The 20,522-nt window shown below is 42.5% G+C and overlaps 2 long non-coding RNA genes across 2 annotated transcripts; one reads left to right on the top strand and one right to left on the bottom strand.

Moving 5' to 3' along the window:
- Positions 1-2,370: 2,370 nt before the first annotated feature.
- Positions 2,371-10,831, bottom strand: LOC133740296 (uncharacterized). Its single transcript, XR_009861105.1, has 4 exons — positions 10,511-10,831; positions 9,975-10,045; positions 9,641-9,708; positions 2,371-4,004 (listed from the first exon to the last, which is right to left on the bottom strand). It is a non-coding gene; the product is annotated as an uncharacterized LOC133740296 (long non-coding RNA).
- Positions 10,832-12,970: 2,139 nt separating this feature from the next.
- On the top strand, positions 12,971-15,010 carry LOC133739759 (uncharacterized). The gene is made up of 4 exons (XR_009860812.1): positions 12,971-13,224; positions 13,310-13,454; positions 14,040-14,108; positions 14,703-15,010. It is a non-coding gene; the product is annotated as an uncharacterized LOC133739759 (long non-coding RNA).
- The last annotated feature ends 5,512 nt before the right edge of the window (positions 15,011-20,522 follow it).

Raw genomic sequence — 20,522 nt, forward strand, 5'->3', positions numbered from 1 at the left:
TGACATGTATCCTTTTAAAAAAGAAAAGAAAGAAATTGACAAGTCATGAGAAAACTCATTTTTTGAAGTAAAGAAGAACTGGTATTAATGATTCATACGATTACAATCGTACTGTAGGGCATCCAGAACAGACTCTGGAGCTTGAAAGAACCATTCCATATGAATGTCAGAATCAAAACCAAGACCTGCTAATCTATGAGCAACATGGTTAGCAGTTCTATAAGTATGATGAACACCTATAGAATGCAACTCATCTAACAAACTTTTACTTTCTTCAACAATAGTTCCCAAAGGAGAAAAATCTTGGTCCTCTGCTGTCGCAGCCTTAACAGCCTCTAGGCAATCACTCATTAAAGCAACATTTGTTATTCCAAGTGCCTGGATGAACTCCAACCCAGATTGAATAGCAAGCAACTCAGCATGGTAAGCAGAAGACACATTAGGCACCCTATAAGCAAATGCAGCAATCAACTCACCCTTCTCATTACGCAGAACACCTCCAATGCCTCCGTGCTGTAGGGAAGGAACATAAGCACCATCAACATTCAAACACAACATACCAACCATGGGAGGGGACCAGGATGCATTAGCTTTCGTCCTCTTATAAGTTACCAGTGTCATGCTTCTATTAGCTTGAAGGAACTCATTATTAAAGATACATGTTGGAATAAACATGTTGTGTTATTTGTGTGTAAACAAAAGAAAATTAGAATGTGTAATAATGTATTTGTTCAAGTAAATCCAGAATATGTGTCCGGCCTAAACTCTAGGTTACTTGACCTAGTTGTAATAGGATTTTGAATTAAAGATATTCTCAGAGATATTCATAGATATCCATTTAATTGTATGATTATCTTTCCTTGTACAACTCTGATTCTATGTCTTGTAATCCTTTATATAAAGAGGGCCATATTATCAATGAAAGTACGACTCAATTCTCTCCCAATTTCAGTTTTCCTTAAACACATTATCAGCACGAATCCCTAACCCTGAAACCCTAAATTTGTAGCCTTCAAATCCTAGCCACCACCGCCGCGTATATTGAAGCCCTCAATCCTAGAATTCCAGAACCGGCGGCGGAACCACCAGAACTGGCTGGAAAACCAATGAACTGGCCACCGGAAGTATCAAAGTAGCCCTTCAAAAAGAAAAAAAGGGGATCCCTGCCCGGTTCACAAGCTTCCAGACAGCCTTTCATCACCAAACTTGGCCACCATCACCAACCTGACCCCAGGATCCAGGAACAGGGATTACCTCCTCAGAAACCAGCCACAATGTAACCGGACCGGCAGCAACTCCGCCAGCGAGAAATGAGGAAAAAAATAAACAAAAACCAAAAAAAAAAAGCAGCCCAAGAGAGAAGGAGAGGCCCGCAGCCCACAAACGAGACTCGGCCCACTGACGCACCTAGCCCACTGCCACGTCAGATCGTGCCACGTCAGCGCATGTGCCACGTCCGCTAGTGCCACATCAGCGCCAGTGCCACGTTAGTTCCGACGACTTTCCGATCACTATTTCGATGTATTTTTTACTAAAAGTTCCCCTTTTTGAAATTTTTTTTATTGTTTTTCTCCTAAACCCTATTGTTTTTCGTGGTAGCCTTTTTCACTCCAAAACTAACCCTAATTTCTTGTTCTCTTTCAGGATGAGTAACCTGAACAAACTGGACTCCATTGGGAACAACTGGCTCAGGATATCACAAGTGGGTTCATGATGTCCGCCAGTATCTCAAGGCCGATGGAATCTTGGATACGATTCTCGAGCCTAGCCAGGACGTGCTAATTGTTGAGCAAGCTCAAGCTTTGGAAGCAAATCGAGCAACCTTGGAGGCAAATAAGGTGAAAGCCATCATCCTAATGACTCGTCATATGGATGATTCGCTCCAATACGAGTATATGAATGAAGAAGACCCCAGAAGGTTGTGGGTCTCATTCGATGAAAGATTTGGCAACGTCCGTGACTCCCTGCACTACACCAAAAATGGTCTTTTACCGCCCACAATGTGCGCCGTAAAAGGGTATTTACGGCGTAAAAAAATAGGCTATAAATGCCCGAGCCATAAAAGACATACCTCACTTACGACACACTAAAATGCGCCGTTAAAGTGCATCCAAGAACGCCGTCAAAGTAATATCACAAATGTCACTCACGTTATTTACAGCACATGCTACACGCCGTAAAAGACTTTCTTTTTAAGGCGTATAATGCGTGCCGTAAAAGAGCTATTGAGATCCTATTTAAGGCGTACTTCGCACGCCCTAAATAAGGTTTCAAAAACAAAAAAAAAATTAATAAATTTTAGCTGAACCAATTTCACATTATTATCACCACTGATCACTCATGCATCCATGACAAATTAAATGAATGAGAAACAATTTAATCAAATTATAATTAATTTCTTTTACAAAATGCATGACAATATTTGAAAATGTATAAGTAGCAGATTACATTACATCAAACTTCAACTCTACAACTTAAACCCACATAATCTGAAAATATATACCAAACCAAGTTTATCAAAACTTACTCCTAGCCTGCTCATTTGTATAGGTGGCCGTTAGCATTCTTATGTCATTCTGTACACCATCAAAACCGGCAGGAGGAATTATGAAATCACTGGGAATGGCATTAACATCAGCGCTAGGAATTCCCAGGTTTCCAGCTGGAACTGAAACCCCATTACTATGACCAGCATGGTCACTTGAAAGGTGGTGGTTGATACAATCATCACAAATCTATCTGCATAATCAAAATATTGTTGCCAGTCGCTAGAATTAAAGCAGGTAGATCTACTGGTTATGGAAGGTAGAGGCTTTGGTAGGTTTATAAATTGCAATTACCAATTACGCAATTCAAACCAAAACCAAACTACACAGGCATGAAGTTCATAATTTCCAATAGATCTTACATCAACTATGCGGTGCATGAAGAAGAGTGTGCTGGCAGCATTGCTGCCTAGACGCTGCCATCAGGTAAACAATATGCTGTAGAAAAATATCATGCACAACAGAATCATGGGACTCTTCATCAAATTGAAGCACATAATGCCATCATCTAGTTCTACCTTTCCAAACAGATCAAACCGAAATTTGAATTTACTACTTTCGCAACTAATAGCAAACATAACTAGCTCACAGATAAATGATAATTCCTTATCCGTTCTTTCAATCCACCAAAAAATGACACAGGCATGAAGTTCATAATTTTGAAACTGTACGCCGAAGGAAGAAGTGAATTAAACCCAAATTTAGAGGGAAATCTTACTAAAGCAGCTGAACCCAGATATTTAGTTACATAATATCTGCCTGCAATCATGGTGTTTTTCACAGTAGGCAGATCCTTGTTTGCTTCAAATCCAGTCCTCCAAATGACAGACTACATGATTACAGCTGATAGAAACATAAACTCGAACCTCTATGTAGAGATTCAAAGATACAAAAAGAGCCTCTCAAGCTAGTGATTTTCCTAGCACTGATAAATTAATAAATTTTCAATGTAGTAATGTGGCAACTTATTGTTAACTTGTCATATATCACAACAAATAAGTATTTTCTAGATAATGTATTCACTCGTCTGCTACGACAATATAGAACAATCACTATTTCTCAACCAAATACAGTCTTAAATAGAAAAAAAAGTGGTTTATTTTTTAACAATCTAAACTGACAACCTAGATTCATTTGTACTTAAACAGCAGCATGATAAAATTATTAAAAGAGAGACTCTGTATGAGTTTCCCAAAAACTGAGTTCATTTGCCTACTTCTGCTGCAATCTTTATTAGTGAAGACACGGGCTGGCTTATAAACTGCAAAAACTTTGTGATTTAAGCAACTTAATGCTCTAGTTAACAATATCAATGCATACGTCTACAATATGAATCAAGATCTTGGGGAATTACACATATTGTATAAAGAAAAAGAAAAAGAATTAAATAAAAAGACTAACATGAACATTGCTTTCTTTCATCAATATGTCCTGGGCCTTCTCATAGAGCCCCCTTACCTATTGAGCAAATAAATATGTCAACAAAAGATATCAATGAATGAAGGATGAAAAGACATTTGACTACAGAAATTACCAGGAAACTAAACAAACAATCAACAACTCGAACCTGGGGGTTGAAGCCAAAATAATTTAGATATGGTATAGATTAAAAGGCAATGATTTACTGAAATGGACTTGATCCTTTCCAACTTTTGAGAACTAATCAGCTTAAATATGTAGTTCAAAAGTGATACACTACACAAACCATTCCAGAAACTCATAATACATAATATAAAAGTAATGCCATCAACAGAGTCATTAATCCTTCACTTTGTGATTTAAGTAATTTAGTTCTTGCTAACTGAGTTGCATCACAAGAAGAAAAGCAGGCAGAAAATGTAGAAAGCTATGACTGAACATAACACAAGAACTCCATACAGCACAAGGAAAAAGCTAATCATTCAAATTTCATCCAAGGCAAGCACACAGCCAATACAGCCAATACTTCTATATACATTTATATATGTTACAAGCATCTTAATTTCTGTAATATACACACACACACCTAAACCTGCTCGGCTCAAACAAGATGCTAAATTTGTGGTCTTAAGTTTTCCCATTCATAACCCACTAAGAAGAATCTGAGACCATAAGAAGGCAAAAGAAATTTGATAGATCGAGTCTCCTAGTTAATCACCTTTCCATGTTAATGAGAATACAGTTAAACAAAAAGACATGAAAAGACTATGAAGAGTTAGGTCCATATGAGTAACTCATATGTATTTGTTTGCTGTTGGGAAAAGTGGAAAACTATAGTTCGTGACAGAGAGAATTTCAGAAAGAGCATCTACCAAACCTACTGACATTTAGTCCAAATCCACAGATTGCAGTATCTGAAGTCAAATAGAAACTAATCTGTTAATGCTCAAAGTCTGGCGGTAGCCAAACCTTCGTTTAACGCGGGTCCGGCGGGCGGACCGCTACTCTGTATGCTTGGTGATTCCTGCTAGCTGCCAAATGAAAGACAAGGCGTTAGAAGGAGACCGCGTTGGGCGGTCTTCACTTCTCCGATGCCTAAGTCAGTTGATATATAGGCAGCACAGTAATAAATGAGAGTTAATGCGTAATTTAATGAAGGGAGAAGAGAGGACCTTTTATAGGTGAGGAGAGGTCTGATCTTCTCCTTGTTTTCGATGTGGGACTGATGTGCTTCAGTTCCCAGTTTCAGTAGCTTCTGATGCCGTCTTGGCAGAGTGCGTGGCGGCGCGTCAGCGGTGATCCTGGGGAACTCTTGTGCTCCGGCCGTGGCCCGCCTGGCTGCCTATCCGTGGGTTACTCCTTTGATGATAGTTGGTACCTCTGGCGGTACGATGAGTGTGTCTGATTATAGCTAATTATGCTTTGCAACGTACATGTAGGTACAAGTCCCCCAAGTCCCCAGTCAAGGAGGGCAATCTTGGTTGGGGAGTTGATCGGCGGTGTGAAGCGTTTTCTTCCGCTAGACTTTTGCAAAAGCATAATTAGCGTCAGTGCGTTGTCAACCATGGATATTACTGAGCAAACGCTTTATACCCTTTCGGGTGGGCCCCTGCTAGGCCCCCCAGGGAGTCCCCCACTCCCCGGCTAAGATGGACCTCCGGATGGTCGCGAAATTTGTTTGGTGAGGGGGAGCTGCACGGAGCAGAGGGTGTTGGGTAGCGAACCCAATCTTTAGGACCCGAGTGACGGGGGTCAACGTACCTGATCAGGGTCGTCGTAGACTGTTGACTAGTCCCCGTGTCCCGTAGGGACCATCTGACTGTAATGACGCGTGGCGGTCATTTGTCAGAATGAGGCGTGGCCTCGGGATCCGCCGCTGGCGGGAGTCCCCCCGCTGGTTCATAGCAGTAAACAGCGTCCAGTGGACGTGCTTGGAGTTAATTTATTGAGCGGTACCGCGCTGAATAAAGTACGCGATTTGTCAGATAAAAGAGGTTTCCGCTAGAGGTGCGTAGCGGAAGGTGCCCCGTTTGTATGATGACAAGGGAGAAGTGTCGCTTTTAGGAGACTTTGTAAATAACAGCCAGTGAAAAGTTCTGCTGGCGGGGTTCCGCCCAGCGGAGAACGTCACTAGGAGAGGATAAGTGAGAAGTTTCGCTGGCGGGGTTTCGCTCAGCGGAGACTCACTTGGAGAGGACAAGTGAGAAGTTTCGCTGGCGGGGTTTCGCTCAGCGGAGACTCACTTGGAGAGGACAAGTGAGAAGTTTCGCTGGCGGGGTTTCGCTCAGCGGAGACTCACTTGGAGAGGACAAGTGAGAAGTTCCGCTGGCGGGGTTTCGCTCAGCGGAGACTCACTTGGAGAGGGGTGTACCCTGGATTGCTTTCGTGATACGCCTTGACACGTGGCAAGTAACTAGAGGGTTAGCGTGTGGAGACGCGTCTCCTCAGTCCGGCCGTCTTCTCGTCATTAATGCGAGTAATGATGGATTTCGTAACCGAGGCGACGCCTCGGTTAACCCGGAGGGTTAGTGCGGACAGGGGACACGTGGACGGCTGGGGTGTGATGTCGTTTTCTAGCGGACGGCCCAAAAGCCGCTGATGTTGACATAAAAGGGGGGGAACGTTTTGAGAAAGGAGATCAGAAAATCCATTCGAACTGTTTGTCGTCTTCAAGCTCTGCCCAGCCGAGATTTGCAGAGAGAGTGCCGTGAGTTGGTGGAGTTCTCGTGGTCGAAGAGACGAAAATTTTCGTCGTCGGGGCATAGCGAGCATCAGTACGCCGGCGAGTTAACGACAGGTTAGTGTTCTGGTTATCCTTCTCTTCGGTTTTGTGTTGTTGTCGAATTGTGGGTTTGGTATTTGTGTCTGGGATTGGTGTGTGAACTGGGTTTCTTGATGCTCGTCGGGGGTGTAAGATGAGATTTGAGGTAGGTTACGATGCTTTGACAGAGAGTTGACAGTTAGGGTTTTGCTAGATGATTGAATCTGGGTTGAGGGGGGGGGGGGTTTGTTCATGTTTTGGTATTTTCTGGGTAGCTGTTCGTGGTGCTTTGCTATGGCTGATATAGGGATAGGTTAGATCCTTCTGTGGGCTAACTGATTTGGGTTTTAGGGTTTTTGGGATGGCCAACGTCGTAGAGATCTCGAGCAGTGAGGACTCCGGGTCTGACGTGTCAATCAGTGCGGCGGATAGGGTTTTTATTGACTCGTTGCGTCCGTCTGCCCGTGCAGGAACCTCACTGCCAGAGCCGTTAGACATCGAGCCGCTGCAAACCATACCCTGGGAAGTTGTCATGGGCCGTACGTCGCGTCCGGAGAGTTCTAGGGCGGGTGAGGAAGCTGCTGCGCGGGAGAGGAGTGAGGAGCGGCTAGCAAGTAATAGTGCCGCCAGTGGTTCTGCTGACGGGGGAAACGTGACGGGGGAGGAAACAGAGTCGGCGTGGGTGCTCCCGGATGGGACCCCCGTCGACGAGGCGGGAGGGCGGATGACTGCCGCCGTGGTCAACCGGATGAAACGGACATACCGGCTGCTGGGAGTGGTGAAGCTGCGCCAACCGACTGCGGACGAAAAGGCCTCAATTCTTCCAGCGGGGTTCGCCGCCGTTCACGAGGCAATATTCCGCCAAGGAGTGACGTTGCCGCTAGTGCCCAACCTTCAGATCCTGGTGTGTGAGTTCGGCGTCGCTTTTGGGCAGATCTGTCCCAACATGTGGCGGTTGATGCTGGAGATGAACTCCTTGTGGCGGCTATCCGGGTGCGAGGGGCCGACGGTGGCGGAGGTTTTGCACTTCTACGAACTGGTGTACATTAATCGCCAAGGGTGTAGGGGGCAAGTAAATTTGAGCCGCCGGCAGGGAGCGCCCAAGCTGATAGAGAATTTGAGGGATTCGATGTCCTACTGGCGGGGGACGTTTTGCGTGGCAACGACAGGGTGGGAGTATCAAGCGGAGTCCAACCAGGGGGAGCCGACATTTAGGATTAAGTCGGAGTTTCAGCCAATCCGAGGTTGTCCGTCGATCTCCGCTGAACATAGCTGGCGGTTTATGGTATACATGTTGCAATCGTTTGACTGACACTGTTGTTTTACAGCGGGCCTGCGCTATAATCTGACGCGGGAGGAAGAGTGCCGGGTTGCGCGTATCAAAGGTTGTTGGAAGAACCGCAATTTGCTGGACTTCCGTCTCCTCACCGGCTGGGAGCTGTTGGTCGATCAGCAGCTAACGCACGCCATTGGTAAGAGGCCTCCGCCACATTGTATCTTTTGATAACTTGGTTAAAGCTGACAAGTGTTTGCATGTTCTCAGAGACTCCGCCAGGCAACAAAGCGAGCCGTGACGCCTTTGACAAAGCCATGGATCGCGCGGAGATAGACAACTTCTTGGAGACAATGTATGCTTCAGGCGAGGCGGCCCAGATGACAGTTGTGAACCCGGAGACGCTGGAGGTGAGCGCATCCGAGGTTGCGGTGACGCTGCCCATGCCGCACCACTCGCACCTAGGGGCCGACGGTCTGCCCAGCGTGCAGGGGGATGGGAATGCGGGCGGGGGAAAAAAGGGATCCTCTACCGTGCCGCAGAAGGAAAGAGCGGTTGGTGCGTGGTACCGACTCTGCTTCCTGCTCCAACATGAGTTGGGGAATGGGCGGTGGTCCCATCCCCAGTAGTTCAGGGGGGTCCAGCGGGACCTGCATCTGTACAACTGGTTCCGGTCCCAATGCACCAGCGTTGGGATGACTACGCCTTGTACTATGCGAATGCTCGCTTTGTACCGGGTTGGCGGTTCTTTCTAACGTCCTTTTCAGGTCATCAAAACGTGACATCAGTGCAGCCACCTGCTTTTGGGCCTCGGTCTTCTCTCTGCGCTCCTCTTCACGTTCTCTGTTTGCCTTGTGAAGGTCTGCCAGTGCCAACTCGTACATGGCGGCAAGGTCCTGGCCTGGTGGGCGGCTGCTGCATGGATCCGTTTCACCGCCAGGGTTAGTTGGGGTGTTGAATAGTGCGCGGTTAACACCTACCGCTGGATTGGATGGTTGGGGGATGGCGGATTGGTCTGCCTGCTCATCGGCGTTTCCCCCGCTACCGCTAGTCATGGTAGTTGTGATGGGATGACCTCTTGTTCAAGGGTTCCCACAGACGGCGCCAATGTTAATGCTCAAAGTCTGGCGGTAGCCAAACCTTCGTTTAACGCGGGTCCGGCGGGCGGACCGCTACTCTGTATGCTTGGTGATTCCTGCTAGCTGCCAAATGAAAGACAAGGCGTCAGAAGGAGACCGCGTTGGGCGGTCTTCACTTCTCCGATGCCTAAGTCAGTTGATATATAGGCAGCACAGTAATAAATGAGAGTTAATGCGTAATTTAATGAAGGGAGAAGAGAGGACCTTTTATAGGTGAGGAGAGGTCTGATCTTCTCCTTGTTTTCGATGTGGGACTGATGTGCTTCAGTTCCCAGTTTCAGTAGCTTCTGATGCCGTCTTGGCAGAGTGCGTGGCGGCGCGTCAGCGGTGATCCTGGGGAACTCTTGTGCTCCGGCCGTGGCTCGCCTGGCTGCCTATCCGTGGGTTACTCCTTTGATGATAGTTGGTACCTCTGGCGGTACGATGAGTGTGTCTGATTATAGCTAATTATGCTTTGCAACGTACATGTAGGTACATAATCTAAATTTGAGAGGCTGCTAACCTGTTTCTCTATATGGAAGTGGTTGCCTTTGTGTGTTGAAAAATAACTGGAACTATGGGCTCCACAACCTACAAATAAAAAATAAAAGGTTTGAATGAGTGATCTAAAGAATATTGATAGAAATGTTTTCATTAAAACATTTCAGCTATCTACTCAAGCATTCTCTGTTTAAAAATGACTTCTAATTCTTTTTCTCGATTATATATTTGATTAAATTATGCATACCTCGTCGAGAATGAACTCAGAAACTGAAAAGCATTTAAACCAAAATGTAGACAGTAGCACTATCTTTTTTCAGAAACGTATGGATTTCACTACACAGCGAGAAGATTACCAGTGCAGTCTAGTAAATCTACTGAAAATTGAGTCTGACACTAGCTTGCTGATTGAGTCTTTTGTGCCATTCTAGATGAATCAGCAAAGACAAAAGGATCAGAACAAATGCATATGTATTTCAATCTCAAGAAATACTCACACTCAGCCCAAACCCATCAAATACCCATCTCAATTCTTAACTTTCCGTAAACCAATATCAAGACAGATATGAAAATATAGAGACTCAAACCCAGTTATGCAGTGATGCTAAAACTAAAACTAAAACAAAACTAAACAATGGAAAGCAAACCCATTAAAGATACTATAGATAGTTAAAGCTCTGTTTTGATCAATAGCAATACACACGAACCCTCAAACACAACCCAGAAAACCCAGAACAATCGCATCAAAATTGATAAAGAAAAGCATGGGAAGAATTGAAGAACTTTCAAGTATAATAAACACATAACCATAGATCGCCCAAATTAGTGATCGAAAAACGAAAAACTCAACCATAGAACCCTACATTCACAGTGTAGGTGAATAAAATTGTACCTTGATTTGGCCAGAGAAAAAAACCAATGAGCAAGACAAGGCCAAAGTTCTCAACTTTCTCCAAAAAGGGTTTCAGAAACTTCAAGACCCTGAAACCAGTGGCCCCAATCTCCGAGAGCGGCAACCACTTCAATGTTCTTTAATTCGTAGCTCAATCGATCCACGACATCTCGATGAGAGGAGCAGAGAACGTGGTGGTGGTGGGAGATACGCGGCCGGCGACTCGGCGGTGGAGCAAATCCAGTGAACGGCGACTTGGCGGTGGGAAGAGACGTGGAAGGAAGAGATGGCGAAAATTGAGGTATGTGTAGGGAGAGAGAAAAGTTTTTGTGTTATGAAATGAAAAAAATAAAAATGAAATGTGTAGAGGGAAAAGATGGAGGGAAATAAAAACTTTGGTGAAAATTTTTGCGCATTTTACTTTTACGGCACACATCAATGCATGCCATAAAAGACTAAATGAACAATGACATTAACGGCGTGCATCTAGTGCACGCCGTAAAAGACCATATCAGAAAGGGTATTAACGGCCTGCGTGAAAGCGCCGTAAATGTGTGTCTATTACGGCACGCATTAGATGCACACCGTAAAAGACCATATCAGAAAGGATATTAACGGCCTGCATGAAAATGCGCCGTAAATGTGTGTCTATTACGGCACACATTAATGCACGCCGTAAAATGTGCGCGGTAAAAGAGTCATTTTCTTGTAGTGCTGCTTCCTGACTTAGAAGTGAGATGACATAGCCTCCGCTTCTGTTATTTCAAGACAGTTCTTGAATACAACTCGGAAGCACTTCGCATTAAATCCTTAATGGAATTCTGTGGAAAAGATATCACAGATGCGATATTGATTGAGAGGACTCTCTCTACCTTCCCCGTCTTTGCTTTGATGGTTGCAAAGAACTATCGAATCGATGTTATTGCAGGACAGATCACAAGGTTTCATGAGCTCATTGGAGTTATGGATGTTGCTGAAAAGCATGACAACATCCTTATGAAGAACTATAATTTGAGACCCATGGGAACAAAGTATATTTTGGAGTCCAATTATAGTCGCGCCCCTAAGGGAGGGGTCCAAGAGCGAAACCCTAAATCTAGGGACAATTCTGGACATTGTGGTCCATATTCTCGCTCTAATGAGGAAGGTAACCGCAAAAATAGGTGAAAATGGAACCGAAGAGGTCAACGTGGAAAGAGAGAGGGAGGCAACACCTCTGGCCATGTTGGTGGCGCCACGAACACTAAGAGTCATTCAAATGACGCTTTCAAAGCGCCTCAATCAATGGAGTCTGAGCACAGAGATGTATGTTCTCGATGTGGATTATCCGGTCATTGGACACACATTTGTAGAGCTTGTGAAGAAATTATCACCGCCTACAAAACATATTGTGAAGCAAGAGAAGCTCACTATGTGAAACAAAAGATCAAGATGATGATCTAGAGTGAAGAGTTGAAGACTACAAATCTGGCTGGGATCAATAGGTCGCTAATTCTATTTAAGTCTTTATTTTTCCAAGAAATGTAATAGGAAATTGTCATATACTTTGTAGTAAACGCCATTGGTTTAGTTTTTCTTCACATAGGCTCATCCAAAATGAGTATGATGTCTAGGAAGGTTTTGAGATAAATGGTACTTAAGTGAGCCTTGCTCCACCGACATCTCTCTATTCACCTGGTCATATTTATTTTAGAGTTACCAAAAGAAGTCAAACGACTACCTTTGTTTTGCATTAGCTAGCATTTGGATTAGATTCTCTTAATGGTTAAGGGACAATGATGTACTTCGTTGGCTTATGTATAAAATTTCGAGTTCTTTTCATTATGACTCCATTTTGATTCTGAGCATATTACTTTGTGATTACAATTGGCTGGGCCATCAGTATTAATTCAAAGACATGGAATAGCCCAAGTTCCCCTTGCCAAATGACACCTTGGTTACTGTCACAGAAACTCTCTATGCTCCTAGGGAAAATCGCACCTATGAATAGCCAACGGATTCCATGCGAAATAGCATGTAGAGAACGGAAATGAGTTCCTTTGCAATACCTCTAATGATTGCGAATAAATGCGCATCTTAGAGAAGTTTATGTGTCTCTCTAGTGAACTCTATGTGTGAGCCCCTGTAATTCTATTTATTAATTTCGGTTTTTCATAGGGTTGGTTTTGGATTTTAATTCCGAGGGTTGGGAATTGAGCTAGTTCCGATGAGGTAGGAATTTTCCGATTTAGCTCGGAATTAATGGTTCTCGTTGGGCTTTAGTAACCTAGTACAAGTTGGGCTTATAGAAGATTTGAGTCAGCCCATGTTGGTAAACGTAGAGAAGGAGTTTAATTGGAACAATAGCCAACTTAAGAGTGCATGAGTTAGTTGAGGTGGGTATCTGAAAATGGAACACGTTAGCCTTGGTCAGTCACGCGTCTACACCTCCTGCCTACAACGCTCACCACCTCACTGACAGCCTTCTCCACCTATATCTCTAGACTTTTCCGTCACTTGCATGCAAACCATTCTCAGAATTGAACCACAGATTACACCCACTAATCTCATCTGCATCCACCCAAAACCCAAATCACCTTTCTTACCCAGCCTTGCTAAAGAATGGAGAAACCAACCATGGCAACGGGTTAGAAGCCACTGAAGCCCCATCTCCTTCTGTTGCTAGTACAGAAGCTTGGCTTTGGAAATTAGACTGAAATTGGCTCACTTTTAAGGTAATCTCCACCCATCCTTGGTGTTCAATTGGTAATTTCGATTTGATTATAAGGTTGGGAAATTGATAGTTCTTCTTAAATCAAGGTTTGGAATTTGGGAAAAGTAAAAGTTTGGAGCTGGAGTTAATCGAAAGTCTTTGTCAGCTGAAAGGTGGAATTGTGCAATACATAAATTGAGGGAGAAGGTTTCTGGGTGAAGGTAGTTGTTGACGGCAACTGACCAAATTGAGGTAAGAAGGGTTCTTGGACTGAATTCAATTCTTTATTGGGTATGATTGTAATTAAAGTGGAAATCTGGTCAGCTTTTAATGGTGGTGTAGGTTACTATAATTGATTAATAAAAGATCTTTGGAATATGTTCTATGAAAGGTGACGTCCAGCAAGACTAGTCAATGGTTTGGTCTTGATATTTGTAGATTTTTATACATAATTGTGTGTTGTGGGAGCCAAGGTGATGGATGTGATTGCTGTGTATAATTGCAGTACTTGACCAAACCTAGATTATAGTTGAAGGCTTAGTATGGTATTGAGATTCAATTGTGAGCTGCATGTTGGTACATATTTATATATTTCGTAGTCAGACAACTTATGGCTGTCAACATATAGAATTATAGTTGGGGTTTTGGTTAGAAGGTTATTGGTATGAATATAAAGGGAGGCCATGAATATAAAGTTTGGTCTGGGAATGTTTATATCGTTGTCAAAGCTCACTATAGTTAGTACTGTTGGATATATGTTTGATCGAAAAAGCTATATAGGTGAAGGATAAATTATTTGGTCTAAGGAAGTTACTGACTTAGAATTGTCGGATTTAGGATTTCCAGTTACCCAAGGCTTGAGCAACAAAGGTGGAAGCTCGGAGATTTCTTGAGCGTGGATTCCAGGTAGGGGGGACTCACCTACGCCTCGCTAGAGTTTTCTATATATATTCGTTTTAAGTATTTCATGACTTACGCACGGTTTCGGTTTATTATATTATATTATATTCTATTCTATTTTATTTTATTTTTATCGACACGGAAAATTATTAATAACGTGTCGAGGCCGTGCCATGCGGTTGAATAAGTTAGATGACTTGAGAGCGAAGGGTGACACTGACTTCCTTGGGTTCGATCCCCTTAACCTCCGAAGGGTTAGTTACGCCTGTCGTTCGGGTATCCCGGTCGTAATGACAGGCCCGGTACGTGTGTGTAACTAGGTAGTGGACGCTCTCGCTACGCTTACCTAGTAATCACACTAATTAAGGTAAGGTCGTGTAGTTGGTCCATGGGACCGGTCATCTGGTTATAGAGATACTGGGATCCCATCTTTGAGTCGTATGCTTTATAATTTTATGTACCTTACTTATACGTTATACGGTATATGCATTTCTTATTTTATATCACGTTTTACTACATGCTATTTATAAAACCTAGTGGGGTTGAGCTCCTCTACTGGGCGATGAACGTATGTGATGCTCACCCCTACTTTCCCTCTAGGAACTGAGCAGGAGCCAGCTGAGGACCAGACTTAGACACTTGGGTGTTGGCATCGTCAAGTTGTGAATAGTTTCTTTTGGACTTGACTGTTGGTTTGGCAGGTGTTGATCAATCTCCCTCCTTTTGAAATTGTGAATGTGACTTTGTTTTGTTGTGGGAACCTTTGTAAATTTGTTATTATCCGCCTGCCTATCTTTTGGTGTGTGTTACTTAGCGTGAATTTGAAACCCGAATTTTGGACTCGTGACTTTTGTGGAATGTAAATAAAGTACTCTTTTGTTGTAAAATCTTTACGCTTCCGAATCGTACTCTCAACCTCAATTGTAAACGTTCTTCTCACCACATTTCTAAAAGGCCTTGCAAGCTTTTTGTGGCATGGGTTTGTAGCACAAGCTACAGGCTCATGTTCAGAGGCTTGCGGCGCTGTAACGTGATCCTTCTGAGGCGTTACACTATGTCACTATTCGAGCTATTAAATTCAATAAAGTTATGAGAGATGATCTCTTGGATTTAGACACATATTGGCTTTGTCATGACAGGATAGGTCATCCTGGCGATGATATGATGATCCGTCTACTAAAGACTTCACATGGACATCCATTTTTTCGAGTGAAATGAAGCACGAATCAAAGGTTGATTCCTGGACTAAGTATGACCGCCGCCACTGCCTAGGGCACCACTGCTGTCCACCACCAGCCTACGGATGACACAGTCTATATCCATAACGCCATGGATGGCGTCCATCATGGTTGTGGCACCATGGGTGATGCTGCAATCTCCAACTTTGCTACAAATAACGTTTCAGACGCTCAGGCCCAACCAAAATTTTCATTGGTTGCTTCTAAGGCCTCTCGCTAGTTTTACAAAGCCCGTTCCTTAAGGAAATTAGGACTAAGACCATCCTATGCAAATGATATGAAAATACTCATTCTATTCTTACATAGAGTCCGTGGGGATTCTGTGGATTGATTCGACCAACTTACGGACGTTTAAATATTTCATGATGTTGGTTGACACGCAAACACGCTGGTCACGTGGTATGCCATTGTCCACCTGTAAATGCTGCTTATACTACACTCCTAGCACATATCATATGACAACGGGCTCACTCCTCGGATCATCTTATTCAGTCAATTAGACTTAACGACGCTAGAGAGTTTACATCGAAGACTTTCAATGGTTATTGCAATGAGACTGATGTTGAACATCATATTCCCATAAACACACCCAAATGGTCTCTCGAAACGACTACGATGGTAGCCCGGATATTGGTAATGTGCACCAATCTCCTTATATCTGCTTGGGGTGATGCAATATCGCATGCATCTATGCTAATTCGTCTACGACACACCGCCACTCAATCTATCTCTGCGTTACAGCTAGTGACTGGGTACAAGTATTTCGTACTTACACATATTTAAGTGAGCCATTTATGTGCCAATTGCGCCGCCACAGCGCACTATGATGGGTCCTTACAGACGAGTAGGCAACTCAGTTGGATTTGAGACTCCAACAATCGTCCGCCACTTAATTCCCTTGCAAGGCGATCTCCTTACCGCTAGATTTGTGGATTGTTAATTTGATGAGACAGTCTTCCAGTCGTTAGGGGGAGGATAAGAACACAGATGTTCATTAGGAATGACATGAATTGTCGTGGTCTGTCCTCACTATGTCTTATCTCGATCCTCGCTAAAGTGATAAGATCACACATATCTGCAGCAAATTTGCCTGCAAGGATGGATGTCCCTAAGAAAGGACGTAACGCCACCTTACATGGAAGTAGGCATGACACCAAAGCCATAGAGAGTTACACTCTGGCGTTATAGGCCATGACCCCAGCTAGGATGCGTGCGAGGCCCGTGGGTTCGACCGATACTTTGGCACAAACCAATCCTTGGATCATTGACACTCAAAATCTATCTCATGAGAATCTTCCGGATTATGGTTATCATTGGGAAACACCTCAACGTCAGAACCTATTCCTGAGAATATAGAACTTTATGAAAATTACACTAATATACATGAGATGTGGGATAGAAACTCCATCATAATTGATTATGTAATCGCGCATTTCGTTACGCATGAGTTTGTTGAGTCTGATGATATCAAACCACTCTCCGTTGATGAACGAATGCCAATATAGAGAAATTTGGCCTAAATAGAAAGATGTGATCAAAGTTAAGTTGGATTCTCTAACGAAGAGGAAGGTTTTTGAGCCAATGATGCCAACACCTCCTGACATAAAACCTGTTGACTAATGGGTCTTCGTTAGAAAGCGTGATGAGAAAAAGAGATAGTAATCTCGCCTTATGGCGCAAGGCTTCTCACATAATGCCATGGAATCGACTACAATGAGACATATTCTCTCGTAATAGATGTCATTGCACTCCACTACCCTGTCAGTTTGATAGTTTCTGAATAACTAAACATGCAGCTTACGAATGTGGTCACTATGTATCTCTATGGGGATCTAGACACGAAATATACATGAAGGTTCATGGTGAACTTCATTTACCCAAGTCCAGTGGCTCTAGACCACGGATCGCATTTTACAAAGAGGTTGAAACGCTCACTAAAGTGACTACTTGATTGGGAAGGGATATGCCCGCATGTTTCCATAACAAGTTTTGGATTCTATCGTGGTTCATGTTGGACATGATCTTCATTGGAAGCCCTTAAAGAGTTAAGGGAAACCGCTGAACACTTGAAATCCGAGTTTAAGATGAAGGATTTTGGGAGAACACGATTATGTCTCAGTTTGGAACTTGAGCATCGTGTTGATAGATGCTTAGGCATTTTGACAAGGTCAAGCTTTCAAGCACCCCTATGATCGTCCGTAGTCTTGATCCTGAAAATGATCTTCTTCGTCCAAAGGATGATGACGAGGACGTGTTAAAGGCAAAAGTGCCATGCTTAAGTATATAGACACATTATTGTACTTAGCTCAATGCGCAAGACTGGACATCTCATTTGCAGTGAACTTGTTAGCTAGATATAGCTTTGCGCCAATGCGACGCTATTGGATTGGTTTAAAAGATATATTTCAGTACTTGAGATGTACGATTGATATGGGCTTGTTCTATCCCTACAGAGAGACACCATGAACGCCGCCAACACTGGCCTACATCCTCTATCCCCATCCCAAAACAACATTTGTTTTGGAAGGTTTTACTGATGTCGGATATCTCTCTAACCCACACAAAGGTCATTCCCAAACTGGTTAAGTGTTCACCATGAGTAAGACCGCGATATCTTGGAGGTGTACAGAACATATCCTAGTCGCTATATCTTCGAACAATGCAGAGATTATTGCTCTTCACGAAGTGATTCGTGAATGTATATGGATTGGATCTATAATCACGCATGTTCGAACAATTGTGGTTTCAAGTCTACAACAGATGTGCCTACGAGTATTTAGGATAATGCTGCTTGTTTTGAACGAATAAAGCAAGGCTACATCAAAAGTGACAACACCAAGCATAATCAGCAACAACAGACTCTCCTGAAGATCAAAGTGAACTAGGTTCGATCTGAGGACAGTGTGGCAGACTTGCCCACTAAGTCATTGCCTAAATTCCGCTTTCGAGAAACATGTTGGTAGCATCGTTTGTGGAAGTTATCTGAACTCCCATGACCGTAGTCATCAGGGGGAGATGTAGACATCAGGAGGAGATGTCTACATGTATGGTCTCAAAACGTGAATGGTGTGTTGTGCTCTTTCTTCCGTTCGACCGAGGTCATTTTTGTCCCACAGGATTTTTGTTACTCGACAAGGTTTTTAATGAGGCAACTAGAGGAGCACCACGTTTGGGAGACACAAGGGGGAGTGTTTAAGTAAATCCAAAATATGTGTCTGGCCCAAACTCTAGGTTACTTGACCTAGTTGTAATATGGTTTTGAATAAGATATCTATGAATATCCGATTAATTGTACGATTATCTTTTCTTGTACAACTCTGATTCTATGTCTTGTAATTCTCTATATAAAAAGACATCTATTATCAATGAAAGTACTACTCAATTGTCTCCCAATTTCAGTTTTCCTTAAACAGTATTTTATTTTTAGTGAAACTATTATTACAATTATATATACTACACTGCACTTTTTTTTTCCTTATAACTTTTATGGTAGTAGGAGGATTGCACTGAAACTTACAATAAATTTATGTTGCTCATTGTAAGATTTTTATGGACTTATCAATTCTCAATAAGGAATGTAACAATTTAGCATATCTTGCAAAAAAAGTAATTGGGTAGGTTATGATATTCTAGTTTATGTCCTTATTCATGATGGATACAACTCATATTTTGGCCATTACTTCTATCATAAATATTCCTATATGTACATGAAACTTGTTGACAAAGGCCCATATTAATTAGGACTTAAAATCATTTATGGGAGGTACTAAGCCCTATAATGCCTATATAAAGAGTCTCAGGACCATGCTCTAGCCATTACAAGCACTACATTATTCTCTGCCTCATTAAGAGACTGCATAAAGGATTGCTTAGAAGAGAAGATCTATCATGACTAATCCAAGTTAGTATATATTATATAGGACTAAATTATGCTTACTACCCTGTACTTTCAAGGGTTCATCAGTTCAGTCCCTGCACTTCTAATTTAATCGGAAAAGTCCTTGCACTCTCCAATTTCATCAAATCGATTCAATCCGTCACCACTCCGTCAATTTTCGGAGAAAATTTCCAAACTACCCATCTGCATTCACAACACTGACGCATCGGCGGGCTGCCTAGCAATGGGTAGTTTGGGAATTTTTCACAACACTACATTGACTTAGTTTTTCCTCAGTATTTTTCTTTGGCCGTGAGGGTGATATATCTATGTTGCTTGTTTTTGGGGAAGCATTTAGATAGTTATGTACATAAGTAGTTGATGTTGTACGTATTGTTGCACGATAATAACGGACGTTACTGGCTAATTAATAACTATGGTACAGAATCCACATGAAGAACCAAAAGATTGAATTGTGCATAAACTAATCAAGATGAAGTGAATCAGTGATACTTGCATTGAAACCTAGGGTTCTGAATTTTAGAGGGAAAGAGATGAGTTTATACCAAAAAGGAATTATTTTCCCTATAGAAAGAATACAAACATCAGAGCCAGCTTCCAATAGGAACAAGAGAGATGGCAGTCTTCTCTGACTAATATGTGGTTAGAACTTGGGCTAATTATCTTGGTATCCCTCGCTATCGATAATTCGAAACATGTCTATAGTACTCCTTAATTTTTAACAATGAAAAATTGTATGATCCTAATGAATCTCGCTTCTTTTCAAGCAATTTAGCTTGGTATCCCTCGCTATCGATCGTTCGTTTGAAACCTGTCTATTTAAGTACTTCTTTTCAACCATGGAAATTGTTTGATCGCAATGATTCTCACTTCTAGGTATACGTCGAGGGAGCTATATTTTGTGTGCTAGTCTCGAAATTAAACTTTTACGAGAAAAGTAAATCGGTATCTATAGGAAAGAAATTTCTTTTGCTTGTTTTGATAAAAAAATAATAATAATAATAATTAAAAAACATCATTGAACTTGGATGAAGACACCCTTACTAAGAGAAAAAAAAAAAAAAAAAAAAAAAAGAATAAGAAGAAGATACCCAACTAAATTACCTTATATAGTAATAGTAGGCTTTGATGGACTAAATACTGTTTTTTTTTTCTGGTTTAATAAGTTTTATGAAAAATATATCCCTTTGTTTTTGCCATTTTAAGGGATTTCTTGTGGGACTCATTTTTCGATCGTATTTCGTCATCTCAACCGTTCAGTTTTTAGGTTGTAATGTATAGATC

This window comes from Rosa rugosa, chromosome 3, assembly GCF_958449725.1.
Source record: "Rosa rugosa chromosome 3, drRosRugo1.1, whole genome shotgun sequence".
NCBI lineage: Eukaryota > Viridiplantae > Streptophyta > Magnoliopsida > Rosales > Rosaceae > Rosa > Rosa rugosa.